Genomic DNA, 18,721 nt, shown 5'->3' on the forward strand with positions numbered 1-18,721 from the left:
TCAATAAAATTAGAAATGAAAAAGAGAAGTTACAACGGACACTGCAGAAATACAAAGCATCCTAAGAGACTACTACAAGCAACTCTATGCCAATAAAATGGACAACCTGGAAGACATAGACAAATTCTTAGAAAGGTATAAACTTCCAAGACTGAACCAGGAAGAAATAGAAAATATGAACAGACCAATCACAAGTAATGAAATTGAAATTGTGATTAAAAATCTTCCAACAAACAAAAGTCCAGGACCAGATGGCTTCACAGGTGAATTCTATCAAACATTTAGAGAAGAGCTAACACCCATCCTTCTCAAACTCCTCCAAAAAATTGGGGAGGAAGGAACACTCCTAAACTCATTCTATGAGGCCACCATCACCCTGATACAAAACCAGACAAAGATACTACAAAAAAAGAAAATTACAGACCAATATTGCTGATGAATATAGATGCAAAAATCCTCAACAAAATACTAGCAAACAGAATCCAACAACACATTAAAAGGATCATACACCATGATCAAGTGGGATTTATCCCAGGGATGCAAGGATTCTTCAAAATATGCAAAGCAATCAGTGTGATACACCATATTAACAAATTGAAGAATAAAAACCATATGATCATCTCAATAGATGCAGAAAAAGCTTTTGACAAAATTCAACACCTATTTATGATAAAAACTCTCCAGAAGGTGGGCATAGAGGGAACCTACCTCAACATAATAAAGGCCATATATGACAACCCCACAGCAAACATCATTCTCAATGCTGAAAAACTGAAAGCATTTCCTCAAGATCAGGAAGAAGACAAGGATGTCCACTCTCACCACTATTATTCAACATAGTTTTGGAAGTCTTAGCCACAGCAATCAGAGAAGAAAAAGAAATAAAAGGAATCCAAATTGGAAAAGAAGAAGTAAAACTGTCACTGTTTGCAGATGACATGATACTATACATAGAGAATCGTAAAGATGCCACCAGAAAAGTACTAGAGCTAATCAATGAATTTGGGCAATTGGGATTGACTTGTATACACTGATGTGTATAAAATTGATGACTAATAAGAACCTTCTGTATAAAAAAATAAAATAAAATTCAAAAAAAACAATAGCTTACACAAATCTTATAGGCTTTATTTCAACTTGAAACCCATAAATATACACTAATTCACCAACCTTGTGAAGTAGGTCAAGACCTTGTCATTGAGTTGGGTCCTGCTGATGAATGTTCTTCCTTGGATCTCGTGTACAAGTGACACCCACACAGCATCATTTACAATGTTCAGCTTCAGTTCCTTAAGTGAAGGGAGAACTTACAGAAAGTTACAAGGCAATCTGAGATCAGGATTCTTCTAGATTTTTATGACTACTCCCCCAATCCTTTATAGTTGTTCTGCTCACATTTAACACAAAAGTGTTTCTTTATGTGACCTGTTTTTATTGTTTCTTTCCAACACATTTGACGTGGTTTTGTAGAAAGAGATCTTTTGCTCTTTGTATTCATATTAATTCCTTTTAAGAATCCTCAATGAGGGCCTCCCTGGTGGCGCAGTGGTTGAGAGTCCGCCTGCCAATGCAGGGGATACGGGTTCGTGCCCCGGTCCGGGAGGATCCCATGTGCCGCGGAGCGGCTGGGCCCGTGAGCCATGGCTGCTGAGCCTGTGCATCCAGAGCCTGTGCTCCGCAACGGGAGAGGCCACAACAGTGAGAGGCCCGCATACCGCAAAAAAAAAAAAAAAAAAAGAATCCTCAATGAAATTACATAATTACAGTAACAGGTACAACTGGCAACACTGGATTTAGGAGCAGTCTCTTGCTAAGCATCCAACGCAGGGGCCTGGACAGACTTGTACGGGTATGCTGATGAGTGGTCTACTAGTTGTGAGAGTTTGGTGTTCCGTGGGCACCAAACAGTATGTTTTACTGAGGGCAATGAGAGCCTCAGCTAGTTTTTCCTGGTGAGGTGAAGGCTGGTGAAGAGAGGGTTTTTGAAGTATTATCATCAAGTATGTAGGTTCCTGTAGATCAATGATCAACTCTTCCATATTCTTTTATTGCATCAACACATAGAACGGTTGCTCTTAGCTAATGCCTCTTACCATTAAACAGTTGCAATGTAGCATCCTTTAAAATCTGGTCTTGCCTTTGGGAGGCAGGGTGTCTTTATTCAGGCAATAGAAATGTATAAGTGAATGGAGTCTGTGCATTAAAACACTTCTGAGTGCAGGATATCTCAAACTCCTTTTAGGTTTTTTTTTCTTTCTTTTTTCTGAAAAGACATATGTGTTATAAACAATGGGAAATCTCTGTAGCCAACAATAAAAGTAAAAAAGAAAACATGAGTGTAATTTAAGGTTGGAAATCAATACTCTATGTCCCTGATTGAATTGAGAGGTGGAGATGAAGACTTTTATGGCCCTGGGTGGACTGGAAAATGTTGGTGCCTGCAAGCATGCAGTCAGTCGGTCACAGGATATTCAGTTACTATGTGTTTTCACAGCTCTAATATTTCACAGCTCTAGGCCACTGCCTGTTCTGCCTAATGATAGGGCCACCTTGACTGGGAGCCCTCTGAACCTTCCCCCAGGGCCCCTCATGCTTGTTCATCCCTTGACATCCACCTTCAGAGTACACGATACAGAAATCTTAGGGACAGAAAGAGGACTGAGATGATGCCGTGCGCTCATCTGGCTAAACTCCTAACATCTGATGATTATATTTGAGTTTTAAGTCATTCTGAACTTTATCTGCAACTCTGTTCCCTTTTATCTTTTCTTGGCATCACAACCTTTCCTACAAAGCTCATTTCAAGGGAAAATCTCTTAGAATTCAAATCACTCCTGCTTCATGCTAGTCTGTTTGTTTGGCACACCACTTACAAGATGTCCTTTGAATGACTGCTTTTAGTGAAATCAAAGTGACTCAAGGAGCAAAACTTTGATAATGGAATACGTGTTTTATACGACTTCAGGGGTTCCTCTTGCAACCTGATGGGATAAATGTGAAAACTGAATCGTTACAGGTGAAGAGGGCTGAGGCCTGTGTCCTAGATTGTTTGCAGAATTCTAAATGAGCACCAGGAAGGCCAGAGGAAGTGGCTGTTTTTTGAGACTTCAGAAGCAACCTGGAGTCAGATCCGTGATTCTAGAATATTTTCAAATTGGGGCGATGTATATTCTTTGTTGTCAGATGCCTCGGGCTGCAGCAATAAGAGTGCTTCTTGTCCTTAGAGGGTTTTTTCCTTATTTACTTTTGGGGCAATTCTCGAAGTGGTGGTGACTTCGGGGAGTTTACTAGGGGTTATGTAGGAAGGGTAGAAGACCCTTCCCCTCCGGGCTGGGCTGGCACCGGGAATGCAGGACCTACTTCCTCCATCTGCAAGCTGTCTGGAGCTGGTCCAGCTCTGATGGATGTGCCTTCTCTTGGTTAGAAAAGGAATCTTCAGCATAAAACTATAGAATGATGTAGCCTTTTCATTCTTTCTGTCAGAGTAAACAAAGGTCTTACAGTGACTCACGACAGCAAAAGTTACCGGGTGTCCATTTGTCACCTCTAATAAAAATACTGAGGACTTCCTACGGACAAGGCATGGCACATGTATGTTTCTGTGAATTTCCCCAATATCTTTAGTGATTTTATCATCCTCTTCCTACAAATGAAGAAAATGAGGTTTAGAAAGATAAAGTTTCCACAGCTGGTAAGTGGTGAAGCTGGGACTTCAATGCAGTTCTATCTGGTTTCAGGAATGGTGGTTTTAACTAGGATTCATTTTGGGGCTCTCTCAGAGTGTTGCTGGGAAGATTTATTCAGTATTCTTCATTTCAAGTTACAGAAATGAAAGCACAACAATATTCCATCTAACTTCTTCAATTCTTGGGAAGGAGAGCAAAATGAAAAGGTGAATACTTTTCATTATTGTCTTCTTAAGAGCATCTTCCATGCTGCGGAACAGATGTCATACCTCTATCATCACAATGTATTTATTCAGTGTAAGGACAAGGGAGAGAATTTAGTAACTATTGTCTCACAGAGAGGAAAGAGAGTGGAGAAGGGAGAACGTTCTAGAATAATATAAAGTATAAACTCAAGTGAAAGAAGACTGTTCTTGCTTGTGCAATAACTGGCAACCCTCTGGTCATTGCAAATGTCAATTGTTGGGTGCTAATGGCGAACAATGCTTGGTGAGACCCCCGGCCCCAGTGAGGTTTCCTTTGGTCCCCTTGGAAGTGAGTTCCATGGCCGGCAGGGGCTGGCACAGTTTCTGTGGTCCAGCTTCTCCATGGGCTTGCTTTCTGAAGCACTCTCACAGCCCATATTCAGACAGGCTGGCTATCCCAAGAAATGAGAACAATTTTCTTTGCAAGTATTTGCCAGGGTGTGGCCTAAGATGAAGAATGATTTTCTATATAATTTTATAACATTGTGATAAATCTTTCTACACAAAAATATACCCCGAAAACAGAACTGCCAAGCTCAAAAGCAATCCAGATGGATTTTCTGACCTCTTTCTGCACCAACATTTCCTTTATGTTCTTGGAAATGGCTGGAGAGAGTTTTATATCCATTCACATTTCGATACTGGGACTTGGAAAGTTTCTCTCTTGTGCCTTAAAGAGCAATGTGTGCCACTATTAAACTTGAACTGTCTGGACAGCTGTGAAGATGGAAATGAAATACCATGCTTGGAACATTTTCATTTTGTTGTGTGTATTGCTTGTTGTGCAGCTGGTCTGAATTGTCTCTAAAAAGATGTTGTGCAGCTGTTTCTCTGAGGCAGAACCAGAGGGCAAGTATCAACCCATCACCCCACACATCCTTTCCGATCTCAGCAAGTCATTTTATCCTTAACTCTGCTGTGCATAATCACAAAAGATAGCTATTTATCAGAATCTTCTTTAGGATGCAATATACAAGCTCATTCTCAGAAGTTGCTGGAACACAGCATTCCATTGTAAGAGATTTTCTATGCCCTCCACCCCATTTTCACAGTTGCCATGGCAACATTTTGCTCTGATGGCACCTCCAGGATTATTGCCACCATCACAGTTATTTCTTCTGATTACTATTGTTGCTTCTTGTCATCAACATCATTTTGACTGTCAGTTTGTCACATTCTGATCCTTAACACCTGGCCTCTAGGGAGCATCTTTTCAAAACAGTTGAAAAGTGAAAAAATAAATCAGAATGTAAATTCCAAGAGATTACCAGAAGGGCAATTATCCCACATCGGGTTTAGTTTTTCCTTTCCTTTTTAATTGTCCCACGAAGTCAATCTAATCCTTCCAGAATATATGTGTATAAGTTTGTCATAATACCAAGATGTATGTGGTTGTTGCTACCACTTTTTGTTTTTAGAGAAGGAATGTACATGCGTTCATGTGTGTGTGTGTGCGCGCGTTGGGGAGATTATACATCGAAAGCTTTCTAATATTTCTAAAGGAAATTTTCATTAGATGTTGGAAACTAGTTATTTTGGGACCTAGTTTTAACAGACAATTATCTACTGATTTTATTACAGCTGACACCAACCCTGTGACCCTCCTCGAGGCTGAGTGGGGACCAGGTTTCCTTTGGGTGACATGTCAGCTAGACCCCAGGTCAGCTGGGACACCCTGTACCTTTGAAATCTGCTTAAAGTTGGCTTGAAACCTTACCTCCCAAGTCTTGAGAGTCCAGAACCCTCATTTTAATTTCTGAAAGTCCCCATAGATGTCTTTTTGTGCATTGCATCTCTGGGCCCCTGTGTTGATGCTGGCTGCTCCTGCCAGGTTTAGGGAAACACTGGATGCAGGATTCAGTGTCTTCACCAGTCTCTAGAAGAAACTGCTATCGAGCTAGCTTGCCATCTTGCCCTCCTGCCCTCCTTCCCTCCCTTCCTTCACTCATTCTTCCTTCTGGCTTTCCCCCCTCCTTCACTCCCCCTTTCCTAGCTCTTTCGATGGGGGGCGGGGTGGGCTTCAAGGATTTGGTCAGTCACTAGGGGGAGTCACCTGCTAGGGGAACAGCCCTCCATCACCTGGCTACCAGCCCCACTCTCTCACTTCCTTACTTCCTGTCTTCCTGTTTCCTCTCCACCAGCACACTTAAGAATTACTTGCCCTTGTCTCCCATAAGGCAGCAGTCCCTGAAGGAATTCAGGTTTCTCCACTTGGTTTCATTTTGCCCACAGAAAAATTTGCAGTACCTGCAAATCAATGATACATCTTTCTCAACTTGGGATGAGGTTACGCCCTGATATCGAAAATACTGTTAAGTTGAAAATGCATTTTATCCACCTAACCTACCAAACATCACAGCTTAGCCTAACCCATGTTAAACGTGCTCAGAACACTTCCATTAGCCTACAGGTGAATAAAATCATCTAACACAAAGCCTGTTTTATGCTAAAGTGTTGACTATCTTGGGTAATTGATTGAATACTGGACTGAAAGTGAACACCAGAATGCTTGTCTGGGTACAGATTGGTTGCAAGCGTATCTGTTGTTTACCCTCATGATCATGTGGCTGACTGGGAGCTGTGGCTGCCCAGTGACACCAGAGAGCATCGTAGGGCCTTTCGCTAGTGCGGGGGAAAGATCAAAAGTCAAAATGCGAAGTACGATATCTACTGAACGTGTATCGCTTTCACACCATCTTAGAGTCAAAAAATCTTAAGTGGAACCATTGTAAGTTGGGGACCATCTGTACACAAACTTTCTCCCACATAAAAGACAAAGACAAAACCTGACACTGGTTAATTTTTTTGGTACACCAGAGCTTGCTTTAACTCATTGCACGAAGTCTTGCCTGTCTGCCTTCTAGTCACGGGGAACGCACTCTCACAGTCTCCGGGAACCTGGGAGGTGACTGACATACATGAGTCTAGGGGATCTGGTGGGAGCGACAGTACGGAGTGGGGAGGGCACCTGTCCAGAGACAGTTCATCCCAAGGGAGCAGAAGCTACTTTGCTCTAGCCTATGGCTGCCATTGAGGATGGAGGTCCAGGGATGACTCCTTTTCCAATTTTTAAGAAGCTTATAAAATTCCCCCTCCCCCAACTTCAATGTTGGCAGCTATTTTAATGTATTTTTTCAATTTAATTTATTTTTGGCTGCGTTGGGTCTTCGTTGCCGCATGCAGGCTTTCTCTAGTTGCGGCAAGCAGGGGCTACTCTTCGTTGTGGTGCGCGAGCTTCTCATTGCTGTGGCTTCTCTTGTTGCGGAGCATGGGCTCTAGGCGCTCGGGTTTCAGTAGTTGTGGCATGTGGGCTCAGTAGTTGTGGTGCACGGACTTAGTTGCCCCGCAGCATGTGGGATCTTCCCAGACCAGGGATTGAACACGTGTCCCCTGCATTGGCAGGCGTATTCTTAACCACGGCACCCCCAGGGAAGTTCCTGGCAGCTATTTTTAAAAAGTGAAAGACAATATTTTGTTGGTCAATACGTCACATGGGAGGGGCAGACCTCGCCCGTCGATCTCTGGTTGCTTCTTCTGTCTTGGACATTGCAGAACAATCTTTCCCCTCCCCTCCGTGATTCCATCCCCACTCTAGCCCAGCCAGGTTAGGGGATCATCCGCATTAGGATAAATTTCAAGGGATCTTGTAGTTTGAGGACTAAGCAGCTCTTCGAGTCTAACACTGGCATCAGGGTTTGAGGGTAAATCGAAAGCAAACATCACTCCCAGCCTAGATTTTCTGCCGCACTTTCTCTACCTTCAGGATCCACCTCTCACCATCTTGGTCTTCCAGTTGCTAGGAGAGGAGAGAGTGCATCCTTTCCTCCAGGTCTTGGTCGACTGTCAGGGGAAGGAATGAGGGCACTTATTACTGTTGTTTCTCTTTTTTCTCTCTCTTGGCACCTGGATAACTCAACCCTCGGTGTTTTTTTTAAAAATCTCAGCCTCTGGAGGACTGGGATGGGGAACTCTTAGGTGTAAAATTCATCACAAAGTATCCATTCTTATCACAAACTCCAAAATGTCCACCCCCAGCTCCCAGGCAGTTCTTTGTCACTTCTAATGCCTGCGCTTCACCCACTGCAAAGATGGGGTGGGGACAGGGTCTTGGGTGTGCCCAATGCTGACATGCGGGGAGCACACTGGTGGGGGTGCCCTGTCAGGCTCTGATCAGAGACTGGAGTTTGGACTATGAACCTTCTGACCAGAGTCTCGTTAATGGACAGACAATTCCTTAAAACACTGGGATCCTTCCTGGCTGGGAAAAGGAAGCTCATTGTCAATGTGCCTGGCACTGTCAAAGCTTCTCTCTCTGGCCCACGTGAAGACAGTGAATCCCCTGGATAAACAGTTCATCAATTTAAATACATTTTTATTCATCAATTCACAAAAATTTATTGAAGACCTACTATATGCTGGGCATCAGGGAGACACACATCCTGTCACTAAAGCACTGTCAGTGTCCTTGAGGAACTCAAGGTACAGTGGGGAACAAATGTGAAACCCAGCAACTTCATGCAGCCTGATGAGGGCATAGAGTGGACAGTGCAGAGAAGAGGGCTTCAGAGCAGAAGCTCAAGGAATCTGAAGGGTGGGAGGGGGCAGCCCAGGTAGAGGACACAAATGACTGCACTTGGGCACGGAGGTGGGAAGGACATGTGTGTTCAGGAAATGAGGCTTATGATTAGGGAAGAGGTTTCAGAACGTGTATCCAGAAACCCCAGGGCCCTGGCTGTCATGGGAGAGGCTCACGGAGGAGAGCTGCCTGGACAAGCTGATTCACACGGACTCATCCTAGGACTTGGGACATCCTCGTCCTTGGACATACATTCATTGTGGGGAATGCTGGCTGCAACTGTGGTTGCCATTAAATATATGTTTGTTCTATTTTTTATTTTAGTGCCAGGGTTTATAGTTGAATTTGTGAAAATTAAATGAAAGGATGATGCAGCTCCAATGGAAAGATCTTTTCCAAATACCTGCAGAACACCTACAATTTGTACTTCCGGTGCTCTCTGAGAACTAAGTTTTGGGCTGACTACTATTTTAGCTCTCAAAGACTGTCTAAGAGAAACACCTTCAGGGTGGGAGGCATTGTAATGTAGGGGTTAATAAGGTGAACTCAGGTGTGACAGACACCTGGATATGAATTCAGGCTCTCTCTCTTAATAATTCTTAATGTTGGGCAAGTTAATCTCTCTCGTTCTCTTGTTTTCTCATGCTTCCTCATGTCCCAGAGCCCTTTCCTCCTCCCCTTTCACTTAATTAATTCTGACACAATCTTCTGATCTCATTTCAAATGCCACTTCCACAGGGGAGTCCTCCCAGATTAGGTTCAATCTCCTTGTAAACAATGTCACAACATGCTGTATCTTTTCTTCACTGTATTTCTGTTTGTAGTTATGTGTTTATTTCTCATGATTTAATTCACATAAGCCTCCAGCCCTATACTCTTTTGTTCACTGTTGTGGCCCATTGTTTAGCATAGTGTCTGTCACATAAAAGATATACAATCAACGTTTTTGAGCAAATAGGTAAATAAGTACCTTCTTTGTAAGACTAAGGACTATATTATATAATGCATTTAAGCGATTTGGCACAGTGCCTGGTATATGGTATGCACTTAATATGTACGGGCTATCATAATTATTCTTATTCCTGTAGTGTCCTGTTCTTTACTCCTAAACTGAGTAATGAATAATTTGCATGTCTTCAGCTAAGCTCCAATGGTTCTGTTCCCTAAGTTTTAATAGTACAAATACTTTCATTAAGTTCAATATTATGCCCCTGGTTTTGACTGAGCATTGATTTAAGAAATGGAGACTTTGGAGGTCATTTGTGGAGCCATTGATGAAGATTTTATGCATTGTGGCCATCAAGAGCAGGAGCTTTGGGGGTCCAGAGCACGGCTTTTTCTTTCTAGCTGTGACCAAGGGCAACTTATCTCTCTGTGCCTTTATTTTCTAACCTGTACAGCAGGGAGAGCTGGCTATCTCACAGGGCAGTTGTGATGATTAAATTAGTGATACATAAAGAGTTTAGGAGAATGCCTGGCACATAATAGACATTCAATACATGTTAGCTATTATTTTATAAGGACTCATAGGATAAATTATTCCTGGAATTTAGTACAAAAACTAAAATAGTAACCCTTAAAGAGTTGGTATTTTTCTTTTTACATCATGGCAGATTTAATACAGGCCATTACATTTCCTTTTTTGACTTGAAATCAGAAACTTTACAGCTAAACTTAGTGCTTAAGTGTAGCAAATATCTCATCTCTGACTCGATGTAATAAGCACCATTCTGTCTATAGCCTTTGTTATTTCTTGTATTTATCCTGTGTCCCTGGATATCTTTTTTAAAAGTTGAAATCCACCTCAAATCCTTTTGGGAAGCAGGTGGGGCTACAAATGATAAATTCATGAATTTCATAATAAGAGGTTAGAAAGAAAACACATTTTAGGTGATACTTATGTCAGATAAATTTTGTGTGATTTGAGATCTCTCTATAACCCTGCATAAAGGTCTCCACTCCTATTTGAATAACTAAAAGGAAATTCAGTATTACTGTGGGAATGATTCACTACAGAAATTCTAGTATAATATGTTCCAAATGTTTATAACTAGAAATTGCAAAATGATTGCTGGAAGTATTTGAAAAGTACAAATTGTTTTCCACTATTCATATCCCAGAATCATAGAATTTTAGAACAGGATATTGTTTACTTTTCATGTTTCACTTGGCTTGACCAAACCGACCAACTTAATTTTCTGTTAATCTAGTTTCAATTTCTTCTTAAAACTGAGACAAAGCTACTGCATTTTCATAGAATTATGGTGTTGGAGCATCTCTCCAGTTGCCTATTTCATTTGACTCCCTATCAAGGTCAACACTCAACCACTTGAAATAGAAGGATAGTGATCCCACTTTAAAATCTTTCAAAAAAGACATTTTAAAGATCTTCACCGGTAATTTCGATCAAGACTTAGCATTTCTGTTCTTTCTGCAAATTGAAGCTAAAACTCATACCTCTACTGGGTAGAGAGAGGGGAAAGAATTGGTGACAATTTGTTGTGTAACAGCCCAGTGCAGAAAACCAGTAATGGCCAATTCGTTCATTCATTCATTTGGTCATCAGCCAATAAATATTTACAGGTTGCTGTCTGGGTGACACGTGGGTGCCAGATTTCCTTGGGCAATCTAGAGGCTGACAGAAAGCCTGGTAGCTGCTTTGATGCCACACAACAAGTATTTCCCTTGGGAGAAAGGGCCAGGCTGCACCATCTTAATTCTTACTGCGCCAAGGACAGAGGGCTGACTGCAGGCCTGGAAGCTGGAATACACCCTCTTCAGCTCGATTACAGATGAGGAGTTCCTAGGGATGGGAATCCCACCAAAGAATTAAAAAACAAAACAGAATAAAACCAAAACACAACCTATGAGAGAGTCAGCAGTAATCATTTGCCAGTTTCAGAGAGCTCAAAGCTACCTAACCAGCCTTTGTATTTGTTAAATTTGGCAACTCTGTTTGCTTACTTTGCCCTCTGCCTACAGCTGAATGAGCCACTATCCAAAAGGAAAGAGGGGAGCAGGGAAGGACAGAGCAGAAGCTAGTTGCACCCCCTTTCTGGAAGTCAGGCAGCTGCCAACTACAGACCTTAGCAAAGGGGAGGGGACGCACTCCTAACTGGGGAGAAAAATCGAGGGACTGCTTAATATTTTGGGCAGGACACTTTCTATGTTAGTGAATCTGGTTTTGTGAATTAAAGTGTTCACACGACTGTCTTTTTCATGTAAGTAAGCAGAAAATCATGGGCATGTGCCAGATTTCCTTCCAGGAACAGGGGATGAATATCTCCACTAAATGAAAATTTAAAGGGACAGAAAGAGACAAAAATACATTTGTGTTTTGGTCCCATCCACACGCCCATCCACGTGTCTGATGGGGGGAGCACAGAGAGGAGACATAGCAGAGGTACATCATGTAGGCTCGAGGCGGGGGGGTCTCCAAGGAACTAACATTAAACAGAGAGCAGAAGAGTGTAGAGGATTTCTGTGCAGATTAAATGGCAGATTCAAGAGCCCCGTGAAACAAGTCTAAAGTGATTTTATTTTATTTTTTAAAAAGTATTAAGCCCCCAAGCATAAGAAGAACAGAAAAGGAGGCAATAACTGCAAAATTTTGTAAACTGGAAAGCAGATGGGGAGTGATAAAGGACCAGAGAGAAGTGAAAGCTAAGTTCCAAAGAAGAAATCCAGCTTCATTACTCAGAATCCATAGCTTAGAAATGGGTCCCCTTTCTACTAACTTCCCAAAGTGGGGTAGTTAGAAAAACTAAAACGAGGAGGATGGATTGAAAGTTAGTTTTTGAAGGAGTCAGACTCCCAGGTCACCTTGACAGCTCACCGAGCAACAACACCGGCAAGGGGAGGAGGATTTACTTTTCCTAGAGAGAGAGAGAAGCTACAAGGTTATGAAAAACTACTACATTACTTTCAGGTGAAAGGTGGAGTGCTGGCACTGTGGTGGTTGGGTGAATAGAGAGCTCCAGGCAGAACGAAAGGCCATGTGAAGGCCCCGAGCAAGACAGAGAGAGAACATGGCTCATTTGAGGGGCTGAAAGAAGGTCCAGGTAAGTGTGGTGGGCAGAGGAGTGAGAGGGGCAAGGTGGGCAGTGCTGAGATAAAAAGCCAGAGGATTAACAGGGACCAGGGCATGAATGGATTTCAGTTCTATCCTCAAGAAAAAGGAAGTCCAATGAACGCCACTTTTATCTGCACACAAGAGAAAGATCAAATAAAAGTAGTCTAAACATTAAGGGAGTTTTACTATGTTGTATCACATAACAAGAAGCCTAGAGGTAAGGTGGTCCTTAAGCAGCTTGGTGATGTCATGAGGTATCAGGCTCTTTTCTTCTTTCTATTCTGCCCTTCTCAGTGTGCTGGGTATGTCTCTCAGAGTAGCTGCAAAAGCTGGATATTGCTTCTTCCTCCAATAGCATGTGAAGGATAGGCAGAAGGGAAAGGCCATGTTCCGCCTTCTGTCTCTGCATCAGTTACTTATTGTTGCATAACTAACCACATCACGCTTGTCTTAAAACAGTCACCGTGAGCTCATGACCGTGAGTCAGGGATTTGGGCTTGGCTTAGCTGGGCAGCTCTGCTGCTTGCTCTCTCCTGGCCTCACACATTCACTTGTAGTCAGTCAACTGGTGGCTGAACTGGAGGTGGATAGTCTAGGATGACCTCACTTACATGTCTGGGGCCTCAGCCAGGATGGCGGGAACAGATGACCTCCTGCTGCAAGTGGTCTTTCAGCTCTCAGCTGACTAGACTGGGCTTTACATGGCAGTCTCCAGGCAATGTCCCAAGGAAATGAGAGTTGAAGCTCAAGGCACCTCGAGGCCTAGTCTCAAGAGTCCTAAGTACCACTCTGCTGCATTCTATTTGTAAAGCAAGTTATAGGAACAGCTCAAATTCAAAGGATGAGAAAAAGATTTCACCCCATGACAGGAAGAACAGCAAAGTCATATCGTGAATGTACACAGGAATAGGAATGGTATTATTATGTCCATCTTTGCAAATATATCTATCACAGCCTCCTTTAAAGAGTAGAGAATATTTTCTCAGATGAGGTTAAATCAGTTGTTCTCAGGTCCTTTCCTAAACCAGTCACTGAAGAAGGCAATTAAATTACCCTGACTGGGTAAGCCTAATAAAGGTTGACTCCCTGGAACTGAAGACCCATCCTTCTCTGGAGCGAAAGAAGTCTTACTGCAAAGAAATAGGTGTGTAGGATTTGGATAGAAAAATAAACAGTATCTCCCAGATTTCACTAAAGAAATATAATTTCATTTTTAAAAGATAACTTTTAAAAGATAATGATTTAATTTAGAAGGTAACCTTTAAAAGATGAAAAGATATGATTTCATTTTTAAAAGATAACCTTGAAATATGATTCAGTTTTTAAAAGCAAGTTATTCTTTTTGCTTGGAGGGAAACAAGACTGAAGGCAGGTAGACCAGTTATACGGTTTCTCAATCTTAGCACTATTGAGATATTGAGCCAGATAATTCTTTGTTAGGGTGTGGAGGACTGTCCTTTGCATTGTAGGATGTTTAGAAGTATCCCTGGCATCTACTCATTAGATGTAACAGTTTTCACAACCAAATATACCTGCAGACATTGTCAAGCAGTGGTTAAGAATCCGCCTGCCAATGCAGGGGACACAGATTCGATCTCTGGTCTGGGAAGATCCCACATGCCGCGGAGCAACTAAGCCCATGCACCACAACTACTGAGCCTGCACTCTAGAGCCCGTGAGCCACAACGACTGAAACCCATGCACCTAGAGACCGTGCTCCACAACAAGAGAAGCCACTGCAATGAGGAAACCCTCTTGCTGCAACTAGAGAAAGCCCGCGGGCAGAAACAAAAACCCAACGCAGCCAAAAATAAATAAATAAATAAATATTTTTAAAAAACACAACAATTCAGGCAATTAAGTGTTTTACCAACCTCAGGAAACTCAATAGTCAGAATTTATTACCCCTCGTGTCTCTCAGTGTTTCAAGGAAAAGTTTTCCATTTATGTTAATTTGTTATCACAAATTCTTTTAAAAATAAGCCTTAAATGTCCTATTTGTAGGTGGGTGACAAAGCTCTTTTAAAACTGCTTGAATAATAGAAAAAAATGTCATGCCTCTTATAGAACAAAATGGGCCATAATAATGTGAGAGAGAACATGTAAGAGGGATGTAGTGGTTAGAATTAAAATGACGTCTGGGGCTTCCCTGGTGGCGCAGTGGTTGAGAGTCTGTCTGCCGATTCAGGGGACGCGGGTTCGTGCCCCGGTGTGGGAGGATCCCACATGCCGCGGAGCGGCTGGGCCCGTGAGCCATGGCCGCGGAGCCTCTGCTCCACAACGGGAGAGGCCACAGCAGTGAGAGGCCCGCACACTGCAAAAAAAAAAAAAAAAAAAAAAAAAAGACGTCTGACAATTACTTTCAATTTGAACTGAGGTGAAGAAAATCAGAATTAAAATACTCTTGTTATTAAACTTGGATGAGGTGAAAATGTCATCATTGTTTGATGAGAATTTTTTATTAGAGTTCAAAGAATACGAATGATTTAACTACAATGTACCAACACCACAGAGCTGAATACTCTGTATCAGTTTTTCTCAACTCTTTCTTGAAGATCACTAGAGAAATCCCAGTGGTTCTCCTTCTATTCTCCTACCACCATTTCCATAAGATCGGCTTTTGAAACAGCAAGATCAAACTTACGTCTTTTGTGATAAGTTTTGACACTGAAATCCTGGAGTAGCGTTAATATGGTGAATCGTCTCCAAGAGCCCTGAGCTAAGATGAGGCTCATCATTTTTCCCTTTGAAAGAAATACATTTTAAAGGCAAGGTTTCTTGACGAGATGGGGGAGATCCTGCTTCCATCCGGCGTTTGTTGCTGAAAATCAAGATTCAGTGAGTCCTTTTATTCCACGGGAAGAGTCTATTTCCCTTTAGTGTGAGGTTTGGACAATTAAAATTGAGATGAGGGCTTAAGTTTGTACAATGCACAGCCCAGTTCTCTTTGGGGCACTGATTACCATACAGGATGATAAGAACACACTAACTCAGCACAGGGACTCTTCTCTGCAAAGGGGCAGAGGCTGTCCTGGCAACTCCTGTGTTGGGTGGGAATAAGAAAGCTAGGAGCCCCTGTCCTCCTACTTTGCTGTTACCGAGGGACTCCTGCCTTCCCTCCTTCACCCATCCTCCTCATTTTTTTTTCCTTTCCCCTCTGGGAGCCCCAAATTTAAACAAATAGTTCCCCAGTCATTGGTTGTACATCTCTATATTGTATTTTAAAAGATTTTTGTATTCTGAGAGTCTGAGTCAAAATACTTGGGGACTGAAGCTATAGTTTGGACACAAGGAAGTAAGTACTGGCAACTATCATTCCATTCAATCATTTCCCAAAGCTGTTGTCATTGTAACAATGTTAGTACTTGGCCCACTCATTATTACATGTATTCATTTATTTGTTTGTTTGCAGGATCTTAGTTCCCCAACCAAGGATTGAACCTGGCACCCCAGCAGTGAAAGCGCCGAGTCCTAACCACTGGACTGCCAGGGAATTCCCACCTTTATTTTATTTTTTTACAAATACATTCTGTCAACTTTATAGGCTGATCTAGGATAAGTTATCATACACTAGTTCAATTTATTGCCAAACACTGTTTTATTGCTTCCCTTATTAAAATTTTATTTTATTTAAGTAAAATTTATAAATAAATGTAATTTATTAAAATTTTCTATAGAGCCTTGAATAAAATAGGTGCTTAAGCATATATATTGATTGGGTGATTAATAGGTAAAGAAGAATTAAAATACATATTACTTGTCTCAGTGTAGGGCAGAGAGAAATTGTCAAATTAGGTAACTTAAAGACCAGCTAAGAATTTGAGTTAAAAAGTGGAAGGTATATTGTGTAACAAGTTTCTGCCATAACCCTGCTCAAGAAAAGAAAGTGTTTTCTTGGCCATTCAAAGTCCCTTTCAAAAATACTTTAAGTTTAGCTGATTTATCTTTGTGGCATTTGCACTTGAGAGTTTAAATCTTCCTTTGGAGTTGGTCAAAATGATAACCAGAGGTCAAGTTGTGAACAACTGAGAGGTTCAAACACGCTGCAATCTGTATCGCATATGAAAGAATCAAAGGCTTGGAAAAAGCAGATATGAACATTGGAATGAATGGGGGCCTAAAGCACCCCAGGTAAGAGACAACACAGGACAGTGGCTTAGAGTCTGTGGATAGACTGCCTGGGTTCAAATCTCACTTCCCCCAATTAGTAGCTGACTTTGAACTATTTACTTACTCGTCTTAGACCTCAGTTTTCTCACCTGTAAAGTGGGAATAAATAGCAGTATCTACTTCATAAGGTTTCTTTATACAGTGTAAAGTATATGTCTGGTGCACAGTGCATGTTGAATAATTGAGGGCTAAAGTTATTATTATTACTGAAATGTGGAAAACCTTATCAGTACCTTTGCAATTAATCCTCAACTCTCTCTTATGGACCAAATAAAAATTATCTTCAATAGTGGTCTTTATAATGTTTTCCTAAAGAAAAGTCAATTAAAAATTTCCTAAATTATCCAAAGTATCCTAAAGTAAACCCATTGTAGCATTCAATCCTATTCTCTTACTTGGGATCTTTTCTAAGTTTTACAATACCTACTCCTGATCTGTAGTACTTAATTTATTGCCCTTTGTTGGTGTTGTATATAAAGATTTCCCCTAGTATGGATAGAATATATTTCTTCACACTAAGGAAAGGTGGCTGATGGGAAATTAGGCTGATGGATGAATGGGAGAACTTTGTGTGATTTAGGGAAATAACATAAGGGATTGGGATTAATTGGGATGTGGTTTCCAGTTTTTGCTTTAGCACTAGGTATAATTCTGGGTAATTTACTTAATCTCTTTGACACTTGCTTTCCTCATCTTTGGAAATGAGAATGATAGCAATGCGTGCCCCACAATGAGCTTTGAAAATTAACTGATTAAGATTAATATTTATAAGTTCTAAAACCCCATATATACTCATAATTGGTAATTATTCTAATCTATACATTCCTCCTCTAGCATTCTGATCCTTGGCCAATACTTTTATAAGGGAAGAAGGAATACAGGCTATGATCTCCATCTGTTCACAGATTAACTTATTTCTTCTAGACTGGAGAGTTTCTTCCATCCATCCATCCATCCATCTTACATTTATTGAGCACTAGCTACATGCTGTCACTGTGTTATGCACAAAGGTTGTAAACATCATGGTCATGGTTTCTCAGAGACTTCTGAATATGTGGAGGTAGCAGAACTCAACCTGGCTTTTTAGGATCTTTTATGTCTTCCTTAAACCCAAGGAGTAAAGAGCTAGAAAAAACTAGAAAATAGTAAGATTTAATTCAGGTGAAATATTGTTTTGGACATTTTCCAGCAGGATAACTATAAAATCAGGCTGACATTTATTCACTAGCTTCCCATGCTTGTTAAAATACTTTTCTTGCTGAAATAGTTATTGAGCTAAATTTCATCTAACATCTGGCCATCGTATAAATATAGCAATGAAAACATGTCTTGTTGCTTACACGTTAGGTATAAATTTTAGAAAGCCAATTAGTGTTTCATGCTTTCTGCGCATTTTCCCTTTTATTTTCTTTAGTGCTTGAGCTAATTTTGGGCTCCCAACTGGAACTACATGCATTCAAATATTTTGCAGACACTTATACAGTAAAAACCAACTAGATTAAGGTATATTGCTTTGTGGTATTTCCTAATGACTGTGAGATATTCCACAAGCTGTTTATTCATTTATGCAACAAGCATTTATTGAGAGAAATGTCAAGCCTAGTTCTCAGTGCTGAGGGTGGAGGATACAGAATAAATAAGACACAGTCTTAGCCCTTATGGAGTTTAAAACCTACTAGGGGAGACAGAAACCTACACAGATGATTTCACTACAATGTGACAAAGGTGATAAGAGACGTACACATCCACCTGGCTCTTAAGGCAGCTTCCTCCACTCTTCCAATGGGTTGCATGTTACATAAATGATTGTCCTCAATCCTTCCCTGTGGGTCTGTAACCTCTCAAAATTGAGAGGTTCAAACCGAGAGCCCAAGGGAGTAAACCAGTGCTCATTGAGCCTACATTATCCAACTGGGTAGGCAGAATTTACCAAATGCCCTAAGGATGGATCATCTATTTAATAATACCAGCC

Source organism: Mesoplodon densirostris, chromosome 15, assembly GCF_025265405.1.
Source record: "Mesoplodon densirostris isolate mMesDen1 chromosome 15, mMesDen1 primary haplotype, whole genome shotgun sequence".
NCBI lineage: Eukaryota > Metazoa > Chordata > Mammalia > Artiodactyla > Ziphiidae > Mesoplodon > Mesoplodon densirostris.